Source organism: Ambystoma mexicanum, chromosome 5p, assembly GCF_040938575.1.
Source record: "Ambystoma mexicanum isolate Mex_15411 chromosome 5p, UKY_AmexF1_1, whole genome shotgun sequence".
Lineage (NCBI taxonomy): Eukaryota > Metazoa > Chordata > Amphibia > Caudata > Ambystomatidae > Ambystoma > Ambystoma mexicanum.
The window spans coordinates 634,046,749-634,068,530 of record NC_090930.1 but is presented as its reverse complement, the minus strand read 5'-3'; positions in this window follow the sequence as shown (position 1 = coordinate 634,068,530).

Sequence of the window (21,782 nt, the reverse complement as noted above, 5' to 3'; positions counted from 1 at the left end):
ATTAGGTAATCAAACTCAAGACTATGCAACCAAGACATTCGTTCTCGTATCCTGGCTTTGCCAGCAGACGATGCAGTGATCCTGGACAAATCATCTGATATCACTTACTGTACTGTGCTGTGTTCTGTGAAAAGGTTTACCTTCTCATATGGTGACAGCATTGTTTAACACATTACCTAATGTTTCTTTTATATATGCCATTTGATTGGAAGGGGTTATAGTCAGAAGAACATGGGCTAGATATTGCAAACCCCCGGCAATCCTATTTAAGGTCTGCTCATTTGACACACAAAAAACGGTTTGCTTTTTTATACAATTCAAAGGTTTATCTGCACGTTTATAAATACAAATTTCACAAGTCTTTGTTTTCAGCATATTTCAAAAGAACTTTACAATACAAAAGAGTATACCAGATCATGATGCCCTGTAAATCCTGAAAAGTTGTTAAGCTAACATCACAAGAGAAATAGCACATAACTCTGTGTGCTCGTATTTCAACATCATAAGAACACTATACAATAAGGGACTGCTTCAGGAGTTCAGGTACTCTATCAAGGTGCACATGTCTGGGATACCTCCATCATTCTGCTTCGTTAGATCTAAGAGGGGCATATTTATGGTATGTTAGTACAAGAGTAGATATACTGCCACCATAGTCAAATGGGGTTGGGGTGAGCGTGGAGACTATCTGGTAAGAGGCCACATTGCTGGTATATCAAAAAGAAAGGGGGATGACCAAGGCCTTGGGGTGTGAAACATGTTTTATGGTTTTATGGTGAGTCAGGAAGCTTAGGGGAGGTCTGACACTGAGTGCAGGCTTAGCGGCGGGGTGGGAGGTTATAGCTACAGCATCACATTATCAATGAAATAAGGGCCTTTAGTTATACATCTGTCCTGAGGCAGGATGGACGATGGGGGCTGAGCAGGGGAAGGGAGAGAGTGACTTGTTGCTTCTATCTCACCTATGTTATAAGGGTGCATGCAAATCATTTGATATGCGAGGTAGAATTAAACCAGTGTAGTTGCACATACATCAAACATTTTGCGAGCTTATGAACATTGTATATATTACACGTTTACTATGAATATCATGTCACAAGATCACTTCTGTCAACAATACAATAACACTTTTTTTAGCATCGCTTCATTCCGGCTGGGCACATGCAGGCTTGTCCTTAGTTTGGGTTAGATGCTTGGGTTCGTGAGACACACACCCCTCCTGCTTCCCGTTTCCATGGGCTTGCAAAGGGTATGACCAAGTGACAGTGACTTACACAGTGACGTTGGGCTCCCATGAGCTGTGTGGGCAGTCTGTAGTCAATACTGTGTGTACATCCCTAGTGGGTATTGTTGTTGTATTGTACACTGCATGGTGTATTGATATGTGCTTGTGCATCCATGTCTTCCTCCTAATTTGCAGGTTCCTTCCTCATGTCTTCACAAAGCCGTCTCCTTTGCAGATGGAGTTCATGTTGTATGCAGTACACTGACACATTTGCGTGGCATCAACACTCTACAGTTGGAAGGGGTCGATGTGCTGGCTTATTCAGGTTGTAAGACTATCACTACTTTCATTTAGTACTGTCATGTTTTTGCAATGTTTCATGGTGTGTTGCTGTATTGTGTTGGTGGTAAGTATTTGTTCATGTGTGCTGTTTGTTATTGATTACTGGGAGCATATTGTCTGTGGGCAGTTTCCATTTGAGACAGTGCACTTTGTGACACTTGTGTCAGGTCTTGTGCATTGCTTTGTTTGCTTTCACATTGCATGACATGCCATGGTGTGTTGGGTGGGGGAGCTGGGGAGGGGTTGGGTGACATGGCGCTGTTCTCATGTTGTATTTTGCAAGGGGGTAATCAATTTAGCAGCATAGATGTATGTCTTTTGATGACACAGCATTGGTGGTGTTTGGGTAGGTAGGGATGCACACAATGTAACACTTCCAGGTGACCAATCTCAGGCTGGTATGGTTGTGACAGTTGACTGTCCCTTATGTCAGCATCATTGATTGTCAGGTGGTATGTGCCAGGGCTGTGTGCACTCCGCAGGGGTGTGATTTTATGTGAAGTAATTAGCCACCAGCTGCGTACGGGCTGCCTCACCACGTGCCCTTTCCCCTCCCATGCGCAGCGGGCGTGCATGTGGTTGGGTATGTGGGGGCACCACCATGTCCACCGGCAGGCCCTAGCGTGTTGCAACGTTGTGCAGGACACATGCTGCCACTATGATCCTGCACACTACTGGGGGAGCAAATAGCAGCTGCCCACCAGAGCGGTCAAGGGAGCGAAAGCGTGACTTCAGCACTCCGAATGTGCGCTCCACTATGCCCCGGGTTGCAATATGGGCTGTGTTGTATCTTACCTCGGGTGGTGTGGTGGGATTCTGAATTGGCGTCATCATGTGGGTGCTCAGAGGGTAGGCACTGTCCCCTGGGGAGGTGGTGATGGGTATCATTAGTGGGGTTGTGACATTACTCAGTATCTGACATGCATGGAAGTGCAGTGGCATTTATACTCACCAAGCAGCCATGTATCGCCCTGCCGCCCAGCTTCTAGGTCCCGGTTTAGGTTTGACATTCTGTAAATGAAACTGTCATGGGTGGACCCTGGATAGTTGGCATATACTGAAGTGATGATTCCCTTGGCATCACATACTACCTGCACGTTGATGGAATGCCAGTGCTTGCGGTTTCTATAGATGTGCTCAGATGCCCTGGGGGGACGTAGAGCCACATGTGTGCAATAAATGGCACCTAGCACTTTGGGGAATTGTGCCACCCGTAAAAATCCTGGACGGCATCCCGCCTTTCTGCAGGTGTTCTGGGCAGGTATATGTGCCTGTGTACTGATGGGCATGCAGTCATGATGGCCAACACCTGGTGTAGGCAGCGTGACTGCGTGGCCTGTGACACCCCCCGCCACTATGGCACTTGTCTGCTTAAATGATACAGTGGCCAAGAAGTGCAGTACATTAAGCACCTTCTCCAGGGGGCTCAGTGCTTGGGAGCACGGGGTGGGTGATGTGAGGTCATCCTCCCACTCACTCACCAGGTCGAGTATTATGTGAGGTGGAAACCTGTACCTCCCATACACCTGGTCACCAGTTATCCCAAAAAGGCTGGTTCTGGGTGTAAAAATTCTGGGCCTGACTATCCTCCTCCTCCTCCTGCGGTATCCCACAACCACTGCTACTAGGAACGGTATATTCATCCTGGCGTCTGTGCTTGTTTGTTGTTTGAGCGCACTTTTATGCTTCGCAGGTCCACGTACGCCTGCTTCCTGCTGGCGTACGTGTTTCCGGATTAGCGCGTCTTTTTTGGTGCACGCATTGGCCACGTTCGATTTCATGAATACGTGTTGTAGACGCATGTGTGGGCATTCCGCGCATTTGGCTCCTGTACTTCCCCTGTGACGCCCACATTTTCATGCGTTGTTCCCCATTCCGCGTGAAACCCCCCTGTTCTGCCTACTTTAGTTGTGTTCGCTGCCCTATGTGCGCTTTCGCTGTGCGCGTATGCACGATGTTTGGAGACGTGTGCGCCAGCGTGCGCCACACAGAATTTTAGCGCACATCCAGGGATTGACACGCGCACATACTTCCATGAATCGCTGTGCGTGGGTTTCGCTGCGATTTTCGCACTTTCGCTGAGATTCACACGCTTTTGCACGCTTGCGCAGAAATTTTCACCGCACATTAATTCCATGAATCGGCCTGTAAATAGTTTCGAAAAATCAATCTCAAACACAGCAGGATTGGAAAAGATATTACAATTATCCTTAAATTGCAGAGTAATGCTTAAACGTTACCTTGACATGACACATACATGCACTCTCTGCAACAATGTGACACAAGAAGAAATCCCCAATGAACGCTTCATATATATATATATCAATACCTAATTGTGAATCCATTCCATTTCAGCAACTTGTACAAAATGCAAACCATGGTAGATTATGCTCTACCTGAAATTTTGATAATCGTTCCACGTTAGTAAAACAAACACATAGTAAATATGTAATACTAATGCTTCTACGTTACAATGCAGATGGTACCAAAAACAACTGCAAGCTGACTGGATTCACACATGGTCAAATATCACTTGGTAAGAAAACCTTCACAACAATAGGTATAATCTACCACGCAGGAGCCACAACCAATTCAGGGCACTACAATGCGTATAAAAAAGAAATGTGGATGGTTTGAATGTAATGATAGTACCATTAATCTAAAGCAGAGATTACCAGCAAATCTTAGAAACGCTTATTTAATGTTCTTAAAACCAAAATTTGATAACTAAACTGTACTTAAACCTTAAGTAAACTTATAGTAAAAAAAATATAAATGTTAGAATATTCCAAAAGATATCTAACTGCCCAAAGATTCTACAACAACTAATCAGATAAATGAATACCACTAAATTAGAGAAAAAAATAGACAGTAAGAATACGCCAATTGGTATCTAACTGTCCCAAAATTGAACAATATCCAAACAGATAAATCAAGACCCCTAAAATATATAAAAAAAAATAGACAGTTAGAATACGCCTACTGGTATCTACCTGCTCCAAAATTTTAGAATATCCAAACAAATAAATAATGTTACTGCTCCAAAAAACTGCAACAAGCCAATGTATAAAGCATTAGCCAGAAACAACAAGTGAACACTGAAAACAAACAAACAAATAAACTGTAGCATAACAGAAAAATGTTTTTTTTCTCCCACAGACCCAATGATTTTAGCAACAAACACAGAAACTGAGCAAATTGCACAGTACTCTGGTTTGTAATCTACTAAATATGAGGGTCCAAAAAAAACAATTGTTGATTATACAATGTAATAAGTCATTACAAAATACTAATCCTAACATGCTATTTTCTTTTATCACAGAAATGAACAAGAAATACATGTACTCCAGTTACTAAACCAAACACTCGCAGTGTCCTGAAATGTTCGTAAATAACCAAACAGGAGAGAGACACGAGGCATGAGAGGGGGTTGGGGGGCAACAGCAGGGAGACACGGGGCATGAGCGGGGGCTGGGGGGTAACAGGGGAGAGACACGAGGCATGAGCGGGGGGTGGGGGGCAACAGCAGGGAGATACGGGGCATGAGTGTGGGGTGGGGGGTAACAGGACAGAGACACGGGGCATTAGAGGGGCTGGGGGGTAACAGGAGACAGACACGGGGCATGAGCAGGGGCAACAGCAGGGATACACGGGGCATGAGCGGGGGGTGGTGGGAAACAGCAGGGAGACACGGGGCATGAACAGAGGGTGGGGGGCAACAGGAGAGACACACAGGGCATGAGCGGGGGGTGGGGGGAACAGGAGAGAGACACGGGGCATGAGCGGGGGTGGGGGTAACAGCAGGGAGACACGGGGCATGACCGGGGGATGGGGGTAACAGGAGAGAGACACGGGGCATGAGTGGGGGGTGGGGGGCAACAGCAGGGAGACACAGGGCATGACCGGGGGGCAACAGTAGAGAGACACAGGGCATGAGAGTGGTTGGGGGTAACAGGAGAGAGACACGGGGCATGAGCGGGGGTGGGGGGCAACAGCAGGGAGACATGGGGCATGAGCGGGGGGTGTGGGGTAACAGGAGAGAGACACGGGGCATGAGCAGGGGTTGGGGGGCAACAGCAGGGAGAAACGGGGCATGACCGGGGGTGGGGGGAACAGGAGAGAGACACGGGGCATGAGAGGGGTGGGGGGTAACAGGAGAGAGACACGGGGCATGAGAGGGAGGTGGGGGGCAATAGCAGGGAGACACGGGCATGAGGGGGGGGTGGGGGGGAACAGGGGAGACACGGGGCATGAGCGTGGGGTGGGGGAACAGGGAAAACACGGGGAATGAGCGGGGGTGGGGGAGAAAAGGAGGGAGACACGGCATGAGAGGGGGGTGGGGTGGAACAGGGGAGACACGGGGCATGAGCGGGGGGTGGGAGGCAACATCAGGGAGACACGGGGCATGAGCGGGAAGTGGGGGCAACAGCAGGGAGACACGGGGCATGAGAGGGGTTTGGGGGTAACAGGAGAGAGACACGGGGCATGAGAGGGGGGTGGGAGGGCAACAGCTGGGAGACACGGGACATGACCGGGGGGTGGGGGCAACAGGAGAGAGACACGGGGCATGAGCCGGGGGTGGGGGGTAACAGGAGACAGCACGGGGCATGAGGGGGGGTGGGGGGCAACAGCAGGGAGACACGGGGCATGAGCAGGGGCGGGGGGAAAATGAGGGAGACACGGAGCATGAGAGGGGGGTGGGGGGTAACAGAAGAGAGACACGGGCATGAGCGGGGGGTGGGGGGTAACAGGAGAGAGACACGGGGCATGAGCGGGGGTGGGGGGCAACAGCAGGGAGACACGGGGCATGACCGGGGGGTGGGGGGAACAGGAGAGAGACACGGGGCATGAGAGGGGGGTGGAGGGTAACAGGAGAGAGACACGGGGCATGAGAGGGGGGTGGGGGGCAACAGCAGGGAGACACGGGGCATGAGTGGGGGTGGGGGGGACAGGGGAGACACGGGGCATGAGCGTGGGGTGGGGGGAACAGGGAAAACACGGGGCATGAGCGGGGTGGGGGAGAAAAGGAGGGAGACACGGCATGAGCGGGGGGTGGGGTGGAACAGGGGAGACACGGGGCATGAGCGGGGGGTGGGGGGCAACAGCAGGGAGACACGGGACATGACCGGGGGTGGGGGGCAACAGGAGAGAGACACGGGGCATGAGCGAGGGGTGGGGGGTAACAGGAGACAGACACGGGGCATGAGCGGGGGTTGGTGGGCAACAGCAGGGAGACACGGGGCATGAGCGGGGGGCGGGGGGAAAACGAGGGAGGCACGGGGCATGAGAGGGGAGTGGGGGGTAACAGAAGAGAGACACGGGGCATGAGCGGGGGGTGGGGGGCAACAGAAGGGAGACACAAGGCATGACCGTGGGGTGGGGGGTAACATGAGAGACACGGGGCATGAGCAGGGGGCAACAGCAGGGAGACACGGGGCATGAGCGGGGGTGGGGGAACACGAGGGAGACACGGGGCATGAGAGGGGGGTGGGGGGTAACAGGAGAGAGACACAGGGCATGAGAGGGGGGTGGGGGTAACAGGAGAGAGACACAGGGCATGACCGGGGGGTGGGGGGCAACAGGAGAGAGACACGGGGCATGAGAGGTGGTGGGGGTAACAGGAGAGAGACACGGGGCATGAGCGGGGGTGAGGGCAACACCAGGGAGACACAGGGCATGACTGGGGGGTGGGGGGCAACAGCAGGTAGACACGGGGAATGAGCGAGGGGTGGGGGGCAACAGCAGGGAGACACAGGGCATGACCGGGGGGTGGGGGCAACAGGAGAGAGACACGGGGCATGAGAGGGGGTGGAGGGTAACAGGAGAGAGACACGGGGAATGAGCGGGGGGTGGGGGCCAACACCAGGGAGACACAGGGCATGACCGGGGGGTGGGGGTAACAGGAGAGAGACACAGGGCATGAGCAGGGGGCAACAGCAGGGAGACACGGGGCATGACCGGTGGGTGGGGGGCAACAGGAGAGAGACAAGGGGCATGATAGGGGGGTGGGCGGCAACAGCAGGGAGACACGGGGCATGAGCAAGGCAACAGCAGGGAGACACCGGGCATGAGCGGGGGGTGGGGGGAACAGGAGAGAGACACGGGGCATGACCGGGGGTGGGGGGTAACAGCAGGGAGACACGGGGCATGACCAGGGGGTGGGGGGTAATAGGAGAGAGACACGGGGCATGAGTGGGGGGTGGGGGGCAACAGCAGGGAGACACGGGGCATGACCGGGGGTGGGGGGCAACAGGAGAGAGACACGGGGCATGAGAGGGGGGTAACAGGAGAGAGACACGGGGCATGAGCGGGGGTGGGGGGCAACAGCAGGGAGACACAGTGCATGAGCGGGGGATGGGGGGTAACAGGAGAGAGACAAGAGGCATGAGCGTGGGGCAACAGCAGGGAGACACGGGGCATGACCGGGGGGTGGGGGGAACAGGAGAGAGACAAGGGGCATGAGAGGGGGCTGGGGGGTAACAGGAGAGAGACTCGAGGCATGAGAGGGGGTTGGGGGGCAACAGCAGGGAGACATGGGGCATGAGCGTGGGCTGGGGGGTAACAGGGGAGAGGCACGGGGCATGAGTGGGGGGTGGGGGGCAACAACAGGGAGACACGGGGCATGAGAGGGGGGTGGGGGTAACAGGAGAGAGACACAGGGCATGACCGGGGGGTGGGGGGCAACAGGAGAGAGACACGGGGCATGAGAGGTGGTGGGGGTAACAGGAGAGAGACACGGGGCATGAGCGGGGGTGAGGGCAACACCAGGGAGACACAGGGCATGACTGGGGGGTGGGGGGCAACAGCAGGTAGACACGGGGAATGAGCGAGGGGTGGGGGGCAACAGCAGGGAGACACAGGGCATGACCGGGGGGTGGGGGCAACAGGAGACAGACACGGGGCATGAGCAGGGGCAACAGCACAGATACATGGGGCATGAGCGGGGGGTGGTGGGCAACAGCAGGGAGACACGGGGCATGAGCGGGGGGTGGGGGGCAACAGGAGAGACACACAGGGAATGAGCGGGGGGTGGGGGGAACAGGAGAGAGAAACGGGGCATGACCGGGGGGTGGGGGGAACAGGAGAGAGACAAGGGGCATGAGAGGGGGGTGGGGGGTAACAGGAGAGAGACACGAGGCATGAGAGGGGGTTGGGGGGCAACAGCAGGGAGACACGGGGCATGGGCTGGGGGGTAACAGGGGAGAGACACGGGGCATGAGTGGGGTTGGGGGGCAACAACAGGGAGACACGGGGCATGAGAGGGGGGTGGGGGTAACAGGAGAGAGACACGGGGCATTAGAGGGGGTGGGGGTAACAGGAGACAGACACGGGGCATGAGCAGGGGCAACAGCAGGGATACACAGGGCATGAGCGGGGGGTGGTGGGCAACAGCAGGGAGACACGGGGCATGAGCGGGGGGTGGGGGTCAACAGGAGAGACACACAGGGCATGAGCGGGGGGTGGGGGTAACAGGAGAGAGACACGGGGCATGAGTGGGGGGCAACAGCAGGGAGACACAGGGCATGACCGGGGGTGGGGGACAACAGGAGAGAGACACGGGGCATGAGAGGTGGGTGGGGGGTAACAGGAGAGAGACACGGGCATGAGCGGGGGGTGGGGGGCAACAGCAGGGAGACACGGGGCATGACCGGGAGGTGGGGGGAACAGGAGAGAGACACGGGGCATGAGAGGGGGTGGGGGGTATCAGGAGAGAGACACGGGGCATGAGAGGCGGGTGGGGGGCAACAGCAGGGAGACACGGGGCATGAGCGGGGGGTGGGGGGAACAGGGGAGACACCGGGCTTGATCGTGGGGTGGGGGGAACAGGGAAAACACGGGGCAGGAGCGGGTGGTGGGGGAGAAAAGGAGGAAGACACGGCATGAGAGGGGGGTGGGGTGGAACAGGGGAGACACGGGGCAGGGGGTGGGGGGCAACAGCAGGGAGACACGGGGCATGAGAGGGGGTTGGGGGTAACATGAGAGCGACACGAGGCATGAGAGAGGGGTGGGAGGGCAACAGCAGGGAGACAAAGGACATGACCAGCGGGTGTGGGGCAACAGGAGAGAGACACGGGCATGAGCCGGGGTGGGGGATAACAGGAGACAGACACGGGGCATGAGCAGGGGGTGGGAGGCAACAGCAGGGAGACACGGGGCATGAGCGGGGGGCTGTAACGCTCACCTGATTCCCGTAGAGGCGCCGGTCTTGACTGGGCGTATACTGTATCTTCAAAGGTGATGTGTAACACACGGCTGGCTCTTTGGGCTGGACCTCTGTGCACTGTATGTCTGACTCGAAGGGTAAGATGTCTGCAGATAGAAAATATGGAATTAAGGAACTGGGTTATTGAATGTCTCTCTCTTCTTCCCTTTCTCTTCTCCTGTAGAACCCCAAAGGTTAACGCTCTCACCTTAGGTAAGTGAACGCTGTGCTCTCCATCTGCCTCGGGGCAGGGTGCTGTAACCAGTTTCTTCACTGGATAAGGGGAGCAGGCCTCTTGACTTCAGAGGACTGCTGTCCGTCGTTTATTGCACGAACGGTAAGTTTCGAGTAATTCTAATGTCTTTAAAGTCTTTAGTAATGATGTCTCTTGTTTTGCAGGGTTCTGGCGATGGCGGATGACGGGCTGAAGTGAGTTGAAGATGGAGCCCGTGTGATGAATAGAAGCGCCTGGAAGCACGTAAGTAAGCGCTTGTTGCCTGCTTCACGATGCGCTCTAACTTTCTTTTTATTTTGCAGGTACAAGTTCGGAGCGGCTGCAGGGTGCCGGAATACCCACTGGGTTAGATGTGGAAAGGAGTAATGGCACGTGAGTATTAAAGTTCCCCAATGTCTTTAAACGCACCTTGTTTTGTCTTTCAGATGCGGGATGCAGCGCCGAAGGCCTCCGGAGCGTGCGAAGAGTTGGTAAGCTTTTGTCTTTCAGATGCCGGAATGCAGTGTGAAGACCTCCGGAGCGCACGAAGAGTAGGTAAGCCTTTGTCTTTCAGATGCCGGAATGCAGCGCGAGGCGTTGGTGACAGCCGATGGACCAGGTAAGTGAAGAGCTGTCACTGAAGACCGTAATGCTAACCTGTTCTTTCTTGTCTTTATAGGTGTTGCTGAAGACTGGATTCAGGATGGTAAGCCTTTTTCCTTAGGCCCAGGATCAGATGCAGAAGACACGATGAGCGTTCTGCTGCAGAGGATGCAGAATAACGCAAAGCAAGATTCATCCATCGGGTGTGGTTTAAATAGCCTCCTGTAGTGCTTAGGTGTCTCCTTCCACAGCCACGCCTAGGTAAGAAAAGAGTTCCTGCTTTCCAGAAGAGTTCCAGTGTTCTGAATCTAGGGAGTGGCTCCTGCCCCACCCAACAGGAAAAGTAGTTCCAAACAGAAGAGGATCAGAGGCTCAACTGGCAGGCAAGTAAGCAGCATGGTCTGCTGCAGGTAAGTCCACCCAAGCATTATGAGCCCGGCGCTTCCAGCGCTGGGACTGGGCATATTTATGAGCCTGGTGCCACTGGCGCCAGGACTGGGTCCAAAAGGTCCCAATTGGGACTGGTTGGCACTCGGAACCTGGGTTATGGATCTGCTTCCAAGGGAGTTGGGAAAACCCTGACCTTTTGGAAGCAGAGATCATCACAGTACCCCCCCTCAAGGCCCCTCCCAAACCGGGCTTCTCCGGGGGTTTTGGCTTGTCAGGAAATGTTCAGTGAAATCTTTTGATTAGGCGCGGAGCGTGGACATATTCAGCAGGTTCCCAGGATCTCTCTTGGGGGCCGTAGCCTTTCCAGTCAATTAGGTAAAATAGTTTAGATTTGGAGATCTTGGAGTCCAGAATGCTTTTGACTTCAAACTCAAGTTCTCCATCAACTAGGATAGGTTTTGGAGATTTATTTAGTCGGGTTTGAGGTTGCACGGGTTTTAATAGAGAGACGTGGAAGACCGGATGTATCTTCATGTGCGGGGGCAAGTCCAACTTGACCGCTACTGGGTTTACTATGGTAGTGATGGAATAGGGACCAAGGTATCTTGGGTTGAATGTGCGTGGCCCTTTTAGAGGTAGATATTTGGTGGATAACCAGACTTGATCCCCTACTTGATATTGAGGGGCTTCCTTCCGATGTTCATCTGCTCCTTTCTTGTATTGTTCTTTAGCCCTTTGAAGGTGAGAAACAGCTTCCTTAAAGGCTTGGGTGATTGTAGAATGCAGGTAGTCTACTGCTGGTGTTTCAAGATCTTGGAGGGGATCCAACTCCGAGGTTCGAGGGTGACTGCCGTACAAAAGAAAAAACGGGGTTTTCCCAGTTCCCGAATGGACAGAGTTATTGTAGGCATATTCGGCTTTCCAAAGTATGTCTTTCCAAGTTTTTTCAGTTTGTTGCAGCATGCAGCGTAAATACTGTTCCAGAGTTTGATTGGTACTCTCGGTTTGTCCGTCGGTCTGAGGGTGGTGACTGGTCGATAGTCTCACATCAATTTGAGCCGACCGACAGCAACTTCGCCAAAAATGAGAAATAAATTGACTACCTCGATCCGAAATTAGAACCGAAGGAAAACCGTGCAGTCGGACGATGTTTTCGAGAAATTCTCGGGCCAGAGTTGCTGCTGTTGGCAAGCCTTTGAGCGGAATGAAATGCGCCATCTTGGAGAATAAGTCCACGATTACTAGAATCGTATTGTATCCGGAGCATGGAGGTAGATCGGTGATGAAATCCATAGAAAGCATATGCCAAGGGCGAGGTGGGATGTCAATAGGGCGTGAGAGGCCTGCTGGTCTTTCCTTTTGACTCTTGTTTTGGGCGCATACTCCACAGGACATTATAAAGTCTCTGATATCTTTTTTCCAAGACGGCCACCAGAAGTAGCGCTTGATCTTTTCCGAGGTCTTGGCCATACCGGGATGTCCTTCCATTAAAGAATCGTGATAACAAGAGATTACTTTTTTCTGTAAATCTGTGCTGGGTAGGTATAATCGTTCTTGGAAATACAATAAGTTGTCCTTTACTGCAAAGTCCTTTCCCTGCAGATGCCAATTCTGTATGTCTGCTGGAGTTACAAGTTGCCTGGCTTTATCCTTAACTTCCTCTATGGATTCTGTGGCGATTACACCCAGAATTCTTTGTTCGGGAATGATTGGTACAGGTTTAGGGTTGATCAAGTGTTCTTCCACTCCCAACCGAGAAAGGGCATCAGCTTTACCGTTCTTTGTACCAGGTCGATAGGTAATTATGAAGTCAAACTCGGCAAAGAATAATGCCCAACGGAGTTGTCTAGAGGATTGGGCTTTTGCGGTTTTCAAATATTGCAGGTTTCGGTGATCCGTAATCACAGTAACGGTGTGTCGGGCCCCCAGCAGATAATGCCGCCAAGCCTTAAAGGCAGACTTGATAGCCAGAAGTTCCTTGTCAGTAATCGTGTGATTGATTTCAGGAGGCGAGAATTTGTGGGACCAAAATGCCACGGGATGCAACTGATTGGTTACCGGGTCCTTTTGTGATAGAACTGCCCCCATGGCAAGGCTTGAAGCATCAGTTTCCACGATGTAGGGGAGTTCGGGGCGAGGGTGTTTTAAGATTGGTGCAGAGATAAATTTAGTCTTCAAATCCTGGAAAGCTTGTTCCGCCTCGGTAGACCATTCAAAACATTTGTTTTTCTTTAACAAGGCAGTGATGGGCTGGACTATTCGAGAGAATTCGGGGATAAACCTGCGGTAAAAGTTAGCGAAGCCTAACATGCTTTGCACACCTTTTACGGAGGATGGTGATGGCCATTTGAGAACTGCATCGACCTTCTTTGAATCCATACGCACTCCGCCAGGTGATAATATGAATCCCAAGAATTCAACTTCAGTCACGTTGGAAACACATTTTTCAAACTTAGCGAAAAGTTTGTGTTGACGCAATCTTTTGAGGACCATTTTCACGTGTTTCCGATGTTCAGATTCCGATGAAGAATAAACGAGGATGTCATCAATGTAAACAACAACACACACGTCTATGAGCTCTCTGAGGACATCGTTCGTAAAATATTGAAAGGCGGCCGGGGCATTGCAAAGTCCGAAGGGCATGACCTGATATTCAAATAGCCCATACTTGGTGCGGAAGGCCGTCTTCCATTCATCGCCCTCTTTTACTCGTACCAAGTTAAGCTCCTCTAAGATCCAGCTTTGTATATATGCATGCTTTTCTGACTTGGTCCAGGAGTTCAGGGATCAAAGGTAACGGATATCTATTCTTAACAGTGATCTGGTTCAGGGAGCGATAATCTATACAAGTTCTAAGGTCTCCTTCCTTTTTTGGAACAAAGAACAAAGCTGAAGAAGCAGGGGACTTGGAAGGACGAATAAACCCATTTGCCAGGTATTGATCCAGGTATTGTCGAAGGTGAAGGTTCTCAGGCTCGGTGAGGGCATAAATTCTACTACAAGGAGGAGTAGATCCAGGTATCAGGTCCATCTGGCAGTCATAAGACCTATGAGGAGGTAGAGAGTTAGCCTGATCCTTCCGGAAAACATCTTGGTATTCTAGGTATTCGGGAGGTAACTGGGGAGTCTCTGAAGAAATTGCTGCCAGTGCAACACCAGGTGGAGGGTGACAAGTAGAGACACATTCTGGAAACTGGACCGTTCTTGCTCGCCAATCGATCAGAGGATTGTGTTTCTCTAACCAAGGTATTCCTAGAATAATCTGAAACTGAGGGGCCTTGATCACATCGAACACGATCTTCTCATGGTGTCCATCTTGACTTACTAGCGTCACCTCTTGAGTGGTATGCGTTACTGGCCCGGAGGCTATCTCCGTACCATCCACCGTAGTAATGACGTCCTTTACAGCCTTGGGACAAAGAGTTAGATTCATCCTCAAAACCATTTCATGATCCACATAATTGCCGATGGCACCGCTGTCGACGTAAGCTTCAATTGCATGTAATCGATCCGGATTATCAGGGCTAATGAGGACCATAGGTATCACGAAATGCGAGGTCACGGAACTGGTTTTCACGCTCGGCAAGAGGACCTCTATTCTTGTCGGGCGAGGTCGTTTCCCTGCTCAGAGTTTGTAACTTTGGTAACTGCAGCTCCTACTGCCTTCTTGGCAGGTTTCACCGGACAGTCTCGAAGAAAGTGCCCTGAGTTTCCGCAATAGAGGCATAATTGCAACTGTTTTCTCCTTTCTCGCTCCTTTTGTGTTAGAGGACCTTTCAGACCCCCTATTTGCATGGGTCCCCCGGAGTCTACTCCTTTGGAAGGAGTTGGCGGTTTGGAAAATACTCGAGCATCAAACTTGGAACGAACGGCCTTCCTGTTCTGCAGTCTGTGATCTATTTGAACGACTAAGTCTATATAGTCCGAACAATCTTGTGGGGGATTCACTACTTGGGCTAACACATCTTTGAGCTCTCCACGTAGACCTCTATAAAACAGCGTAATCCTTTTGTCCTCAGGCCATTGAGTTTCCACTATCAGTCTGTTGAAAGACGCAATATAAGCCAAAAGGTCTTGATTACCTTGTCGCAACGAAAGAAGCTCATTGTCCAAGGCCTGCCCCTGTGAATGTCTTGCGAACAGTTTTTCCATACTGAGCTGAAAAGCTTGAAAATCATGGAGGACCGGATCATCTTGATTTACTAGAGGGATCGACCAGTCTGCCGCATTGCCACTAAGGTACGAAAGCACGAAAGCTACTTTAGCTTGATCAGTTGGAAAGGCTGCTGGCCGGCATAAGAAATGCAACCGGCACTGATTGATAAATACTGCAAACCTCATTGGGTCACCAGAAAATCGTTCGGGCGGAGCCAGAGGTACATTCCCAGGTAGGTTGATCTGCACTGGATTCATAGAGGATGTAGAAGGAAGATTTCCCCCAGATGCGGGTAACGGGGTCTGTCCGGCTTGTGACTGTAGCAATTGTCTAGCGAGATCATCTGTTCGCTCCTTGGAAATAATCAGTTCCCTTCTTAGAGCGTTCGATTCCTGACGGGCTGCATGCACTTCTGCCCTTAGTTCCCCAAGTAACTGGGCTAGCTGGTCGGTATCCGAGGTTTCCATAGCGCCTGGACGGGAGTTTTGTGGTAGGCTTTGCGTTCTGTAACGCTCACCTGATTCCCGTAGAGGCGCCGGTCTTGACTGGGCGTATACTGTATCTTCAAAGGTGATGTGTAACACACGGCTGGCTCTTTGGGCTGGTCCTCTGTGCACTGTATGTCTGACTCGAAGGGTAAGATGTCTGCAGATAGAAAATATGGGATTAAGGGACTGGGTTATTGAATGTCTCTCTCTTCTTCCCTTTCTCTTCTCCTGTAGAACCCCAAAGGTTAACGCTCTCACCTTAGGTAAGTGAACGCTGTGCTCTCCATCTGCCTCGGGGCAGGGTGCTGTAACCAGTTTCTTCACTGGATAAGGGGAGCAGGCCTCTTGACTTCAGAGGACTGCTGTCCTTCGTTTACTGCACGAACGGTAAGTTTCGAGTAATTCTAATGTCTTTAAAGTCTTTAGTAATGATGTCTCTTGTTTTGCAGGGTTCCGGCGATGGCGGATGACGGGCTGAAGTGAGTTGAAGATGGAGCCCGTGTGATGAATAGAAGCGCCTGGAAGCACGTAAGTAAGCGCTTGTTGCCTGCTTCACGATGCGCTCTAACTGTCTTTTTATTTTGCAGGTACAAGTTCGGAGCGGCTGCAGGGTGCCGGAATACCCACTGGGTTAGATGTGGAAAGGAGTAATGGCACGTGAGTATTAAAGTTCCCCAATGTCTTTAAACGCACCTTGTTTTGTCTTTCAGATGCGGGATGCAGCGCCGAAGGCCTCCGGAGCGTGCAAAGAGTTGGTAAGCTTTTGTCTTTCAGATGCCGGAATGCAGTGTGAAGACCTCCGGAGCGCACGAAGAGTAGGTAAGCCTTTGTCTTTCAGATGCCGGAATGCAGCGCGAGGCGTTGGTGACAGCCGATGGACCAGGTAAGTGAAGAGCTGTCACTGAAGACCGTAATGCTAACCTGTTCTTTCTTGTCTTTATAGGTGTTGCTGAAGACTGGATTCAGGATGGTAAGCCTTTTTCCTTAGGCCCAGGATCAGATGCAGAAGACACGATGAGCGTTCTGCTGCAGAGGATGCAGAATAACGCAAAGCAAGATTCATCCATCGGGTGTGGTTTAAATAGCCTCCTGTAGTGCTTAGGTGTCTCCTTCCACAGCCACGCCTAGGTAAGAAAAGAGTTCCTGCTTTCCAGAAGAGTTCCAGTGTTCTGAATCTAGGGAGTGGCTCCTGCCCCACCCAACAGGAAAAGTAGTTCCAAACAGAAGAGGATCAGAGGCTCAACTGGCAGGCAAGTAAGCAGCATGGTCTGCTGCAGGTAAGTCCACCCAAGCATTATGAGCCCGGCGCTTCCAGCGCTGGGACTGGGCATATTTATGAGCCTGGTGCCACTGGCGCCAGGACTGGGTCCAAAAGGTCCCAATTGGGACTGGTTGGCACTCGGAACCTGGGTTATGGATCTGCTTCCAAGGGAGTTGGGAAAACCCTGACCTTTTGGAAGCAGAGATCATGACAGGGGCGGGGGGAAAACGAGGGAGACACGGGGCATGAGAGGGGGGTGGAGGGTAACAGAAGAGAGACACGGGGCATGAGCGGGGGGTGGGGGTAGGGGAGAGACACACGGGGCATGAGCTGGGGGTGGGTGGGAGGGATAGAGACACACAGGGCATGAGCAGGGGGTGGGGGGAGGGGAGAGACACATGGGGCATGAGCAGGGGGTGGGGGAGGGGAGAGACACACGGGGCATGAGCGGGGGGGAGGGGCGTGACACGGGGCATGAGCAGGGGGTGGGTGGGAGGGGAGAGACACACGGGGCATGAGCAGGGGGTGGGTGGGAGGGGAGAGACACACAGGGCATGAGCAGGGGGTGGGTGGGATGGGAGAGACAAACGGGGCATGAGCGGGGGGTGGGTGGGAGGGGAGAGACACACGGGGCATGAGCAGGGGGTGGGGGGAGGGATAGAGACACACGGGGCATGAGCGGGGGGTGGGGGAGGGAGAGAGACACACGGGGCATGAGCGGGTGGTGGGGGAGGGAGAGAGACACACGAGGCATGAGCAGGGGTGGGGGGAGGGAGAGAGACACACGGGGCATGAGCGGGGGGTTGATGGGAGGGATAGAGACACACGGGGCATGAGCGGGGGGTGGGTGGGAGGGATAGAGACACACAGGGCATGAGCGGGGGTGGGGGGACAAACAAAAACACGGACATGCCACACAAACATGAGTTCGTGCGGCAGATCCCGCTCCTCGGCCCTCCGCTGGCCACCGTGTGCGATGGTGTGAGCGAAGGGCTGGAGGAACGGGGGATACACGGAGCATGAGCGGGGTTGGGGGGGACAGGAAGGACACACGGGGCATGAGCGGGGGTGGGGGGGACAGAAAGGACACACGGGGCATGAGCGGGGGTGGGGGGAGGAGAGAGACACACGGGGCATGAGTGGGGGGTGGGTGGGAGGGAGAGAGACACACGGGCATGAGCGGCGGTGGGGGGAGGAGAGAGACACACGGGGCATGAGTGGGGGGTGGGTGGGATAGAGACACACAGGGCATGAGCGGGGGGTGGGTGGGAGGGATAGAGACACACGGGGCATGAGCAGGGGGTGGGGGGAAGGATAGAGACACACGGGGCATGAGCGGGGGGTGGGGGGAGGGAGAGAGACACACGGGGCATGAGCGGGTGGTGGGGGAGGGAGAGAGACACACGAGGCATGAGCGGGGGTGGGGGGAGGGAGAGAGACACACTGGGCATGAACCGGGGTGGGGGGGAGAGAGACACACGGGGCATGAGCGGGGGGTGGATGGGAGGGATAGAGACACACGGGGCATGAGCGGGTGGTGGGTGGGAGGGATAGAGGCACACAGGGCATGAGTAGGGGGTGCGGGGAGGGATAGAGACACACGGGGCATGAGCGGGGGGTGGAGGAGTGGGAGAGAGACACACAGGGCATGAGCGGGGGTGGGGGGCAAACAAAAACACGGACATGCCACACGAACATGAGTTCGTGCGGCAGATCCCGCTCCTCGGCCCTCCGCTGGCCACCGTGTGCGATGGTGTGAGCGAAGGGCTGGATGAACGGGGGACACACGGAGCATGAGCGGGGGTGGGGGGGGGAGAGACACACGCGGCATGAGCAGGGGGTGGGGGGAGGGATAGAGACACACGGGGCATGAGCGGGGGGTGGGGGAGGGAGAGAGACACACGGGGCATGAGCGGGTGGTGGGGGAGGGAGAGAGACACACGAGGCATGAGCAGGGGTGGGGGGAGGGATAGAGACACACGGGGCATGAGCGGGGGGTTGATGGGAGGGATAGAGACACACGGGGCATGAGCGGGGGGTGGGTGGGAGGGATAGAGACACACGGGGCATGAACGGGGGTGGGGGGACAAACAAAAACACGGACATGCCACACAAACATGAGTTCGTGCGGCAGATCCCGCTCCTCGGCCCTCCCCTGGCCACCGTGTGCGATGGTGTGAGCGAAGGGCTGGAGGAACGGGGGATACACGGAGCATGAGCGGGGTTGGGGGGGACAGGAAGGACACACGGGGCATGAGCGGGGGTGGGGGGACAGAAAGGACACACGGGGCATGAGCGGGGGTGGGGGGAGGAGAGAGACACACGGGGCATGAGTGGGGGGTGGGTGGGAGGGAGAGAGACACACGGGGCATGAGCGGCGGTGGGGGGAGGAGAGAGACACACGGGGCATGAGTGGGGGGTGGGTGGGAGAGATAGAGACACACAGGGCATGAGCGGGGGGTGGGTGGGAGGGATAGAGACACACGGGGCATGAGCAGGGGGTGGGGGGAAGGATAGAGACACACGGGGCATGAGCGGGGGGTGGGGGGAGGGAGAGAGACACACGGGGCATGAGCGGGTGGTGGGGGAGGGAGAGAGACACACGAGGCATGAGCGGGGGTGGGGGGAGGGAGAGAGACACACGGGGCATGAACCGGGGTGGGGGGGGAGAGAGACACACGGGGCATGAGCGGGGGGTGGATGGGAGGGATAGAGACACACGGGGCATGAGCGGGTGGTGGGTGGGAGGGATAGAGGCACACGGGGCATGAGTAGGGGGTGCGGGGAGGGATAGAGACACACGGGGCATGAGCGGGGGGTGGAGGAGTGGGAGAGAGACACACAGGGCATGAGCGGGGGTGGGGGGGCAAACAAAAACACGGACATGCCACACGAACATGAGTTCGTGCGGCAGATCCCGCTCCTCGGCCCTCCGCTGGCCACCGTGTGCGATGGTGTGAGCGAAGGGCTGGATGAACGGGGGACACACGGAGCATGAGCGGGGGTGGGGGGGACAGAAAGGACACACAGGGTATGAGCGGGGAGTGGGGCAGACACGGGGTGTGAGGGGGGTGGGAGGAACAGGAGACAGACACGCTGCTGCTGACCTGACAAAGCCTCTCATGCCGCCATACGCACTGCACACTTTCATCGCATCCAATGAGAGAGCACGTCAGATGTCCGCAGACATCACGCAAGCTGCTGGCCCAATCACTGTCCTGTCCGCCGAGCGAACAGGGAAGTGTGTCCGCGAAGCGAACACAGATATCACTGATTTTTTTCACTTACATTTTTGTCACTTTTTAAAAAAACTACTGGACGGATTTACACCAAATAAAGCAAAGCACGCTTTCGGGACCAAGCCGCCGCTCCTGCAGCAAATTTGGTGTAAATCCGTCCAGCGATTTGGGCTGTAGGCGTGAGCAAAGTTTTTTCCCATTATGTCTATGGGAAAAAAAAAGTTTTGGGACCCCCCCTATAACTTTGCCCCCCCTGGACAAATCCTCACCAAACTTTGCAAAAAAATTCAGAGTCACCCAAATACTTTTTTTTCCAAAGTTTGGTGAGTATTCGTCCAGGGAGAGCGAAGTTATAAGCCGCCCAAAAAGTGCTCTTCCTATGGAAACAGCAACTTAACCATAACTACATGGCCACTACCGTGGTCATGTAATTCAGTAAAAAAACTTTGTTAAAGGGACATTATGGTTCAAAGTAAAACCAAAAAACCCCTGAAATTCGGCAGTTATGGTAAGATAAGCAACCATAACTCGCACCACCGTGCACTGCTAACACTAACACCCAGGACATCAAAGATGACATCATAAATGTCATTGATGCATGGTTTACAACAGTATGCTCAATGCAGGCATGTTGCAAAGAATTTTGAAGTTAAAGGAGTGGAGGGTAAATAGCAGCTTTGAAACAGAGAAATCATCATTTATTTGCTTGAAAATAATGCTGTCTTTAAAGCTTGTGTCTTCCCCTATGTATATGTTTCATATCATGTGACTGGACTCTAAGGGAATTACTATAAGAACCTACTTGTAGGATACGTCTACAAATAAAATACAATTTTTAGTTTCTGACTGTTACTGAAGAAAACCATGTGGCCTAGATATGTCAGCAAAAGAAAAAAAGAGTGAGCCAGAAGAACACTCGCGGTGTCCTGAAATGTTCGTACGTAAACAAAATGGGGGTGTTCTGAGGACGTTCTTCGTATTGTGTGACTGCTTAGCTGTATGCAATGATGGAATGGCACAGAGAGTAAAGTGGAAATGGTAGAAGGGGTGTCGAAGAGTTATGCGGTCCGCGGACACCGCGGCTGTCCGTGGACAGGGCGTGCTACATCTGGGGTTTTCCAGCAAATCCAACATGGAAAGAAGACTGTACGAATTAGCCAATCAGATGTCGAGGTTGTGGATTTGTGTTGAAAGAGACTGTGTGTGGTGAAGATGGCAGAAGTAGAGAAAGTCAGGGTGTTGGTGCTTGGAGAAATGTTTGTGCATGGTTTACAACAGTACGCTCGATGCAGGCATGTTGAAAAGAACTTTGATGTGAAAGGAGTGGAGGTGGTGCCCTGTGCCTGATTGCAATGTACAGGGAATTATACAAGTTTGTGAGGATATGGCCACGATGAACGGTCCGCATGTGGTAGTTTTGCACTATGGTGCTTTCCATTTGGGCAACGTCAGTGCCCCTACTTTGTTGGCTGATTTGGAACGCTTGGTTCAAGCCGTAATGAAGATCCTTCCAAATGCGAAAGTAATTTTTTCTGGATTACTACCTAGTGCAATATGGGACAATAGTTTAGTTTTTTTTCCTCAGCAAAACATTGCTAGGTGTGTCATCAACCGAGGCATGTGTGCCTTCATGCTTAGAGCTGGTATGTTCTTCTGTAATA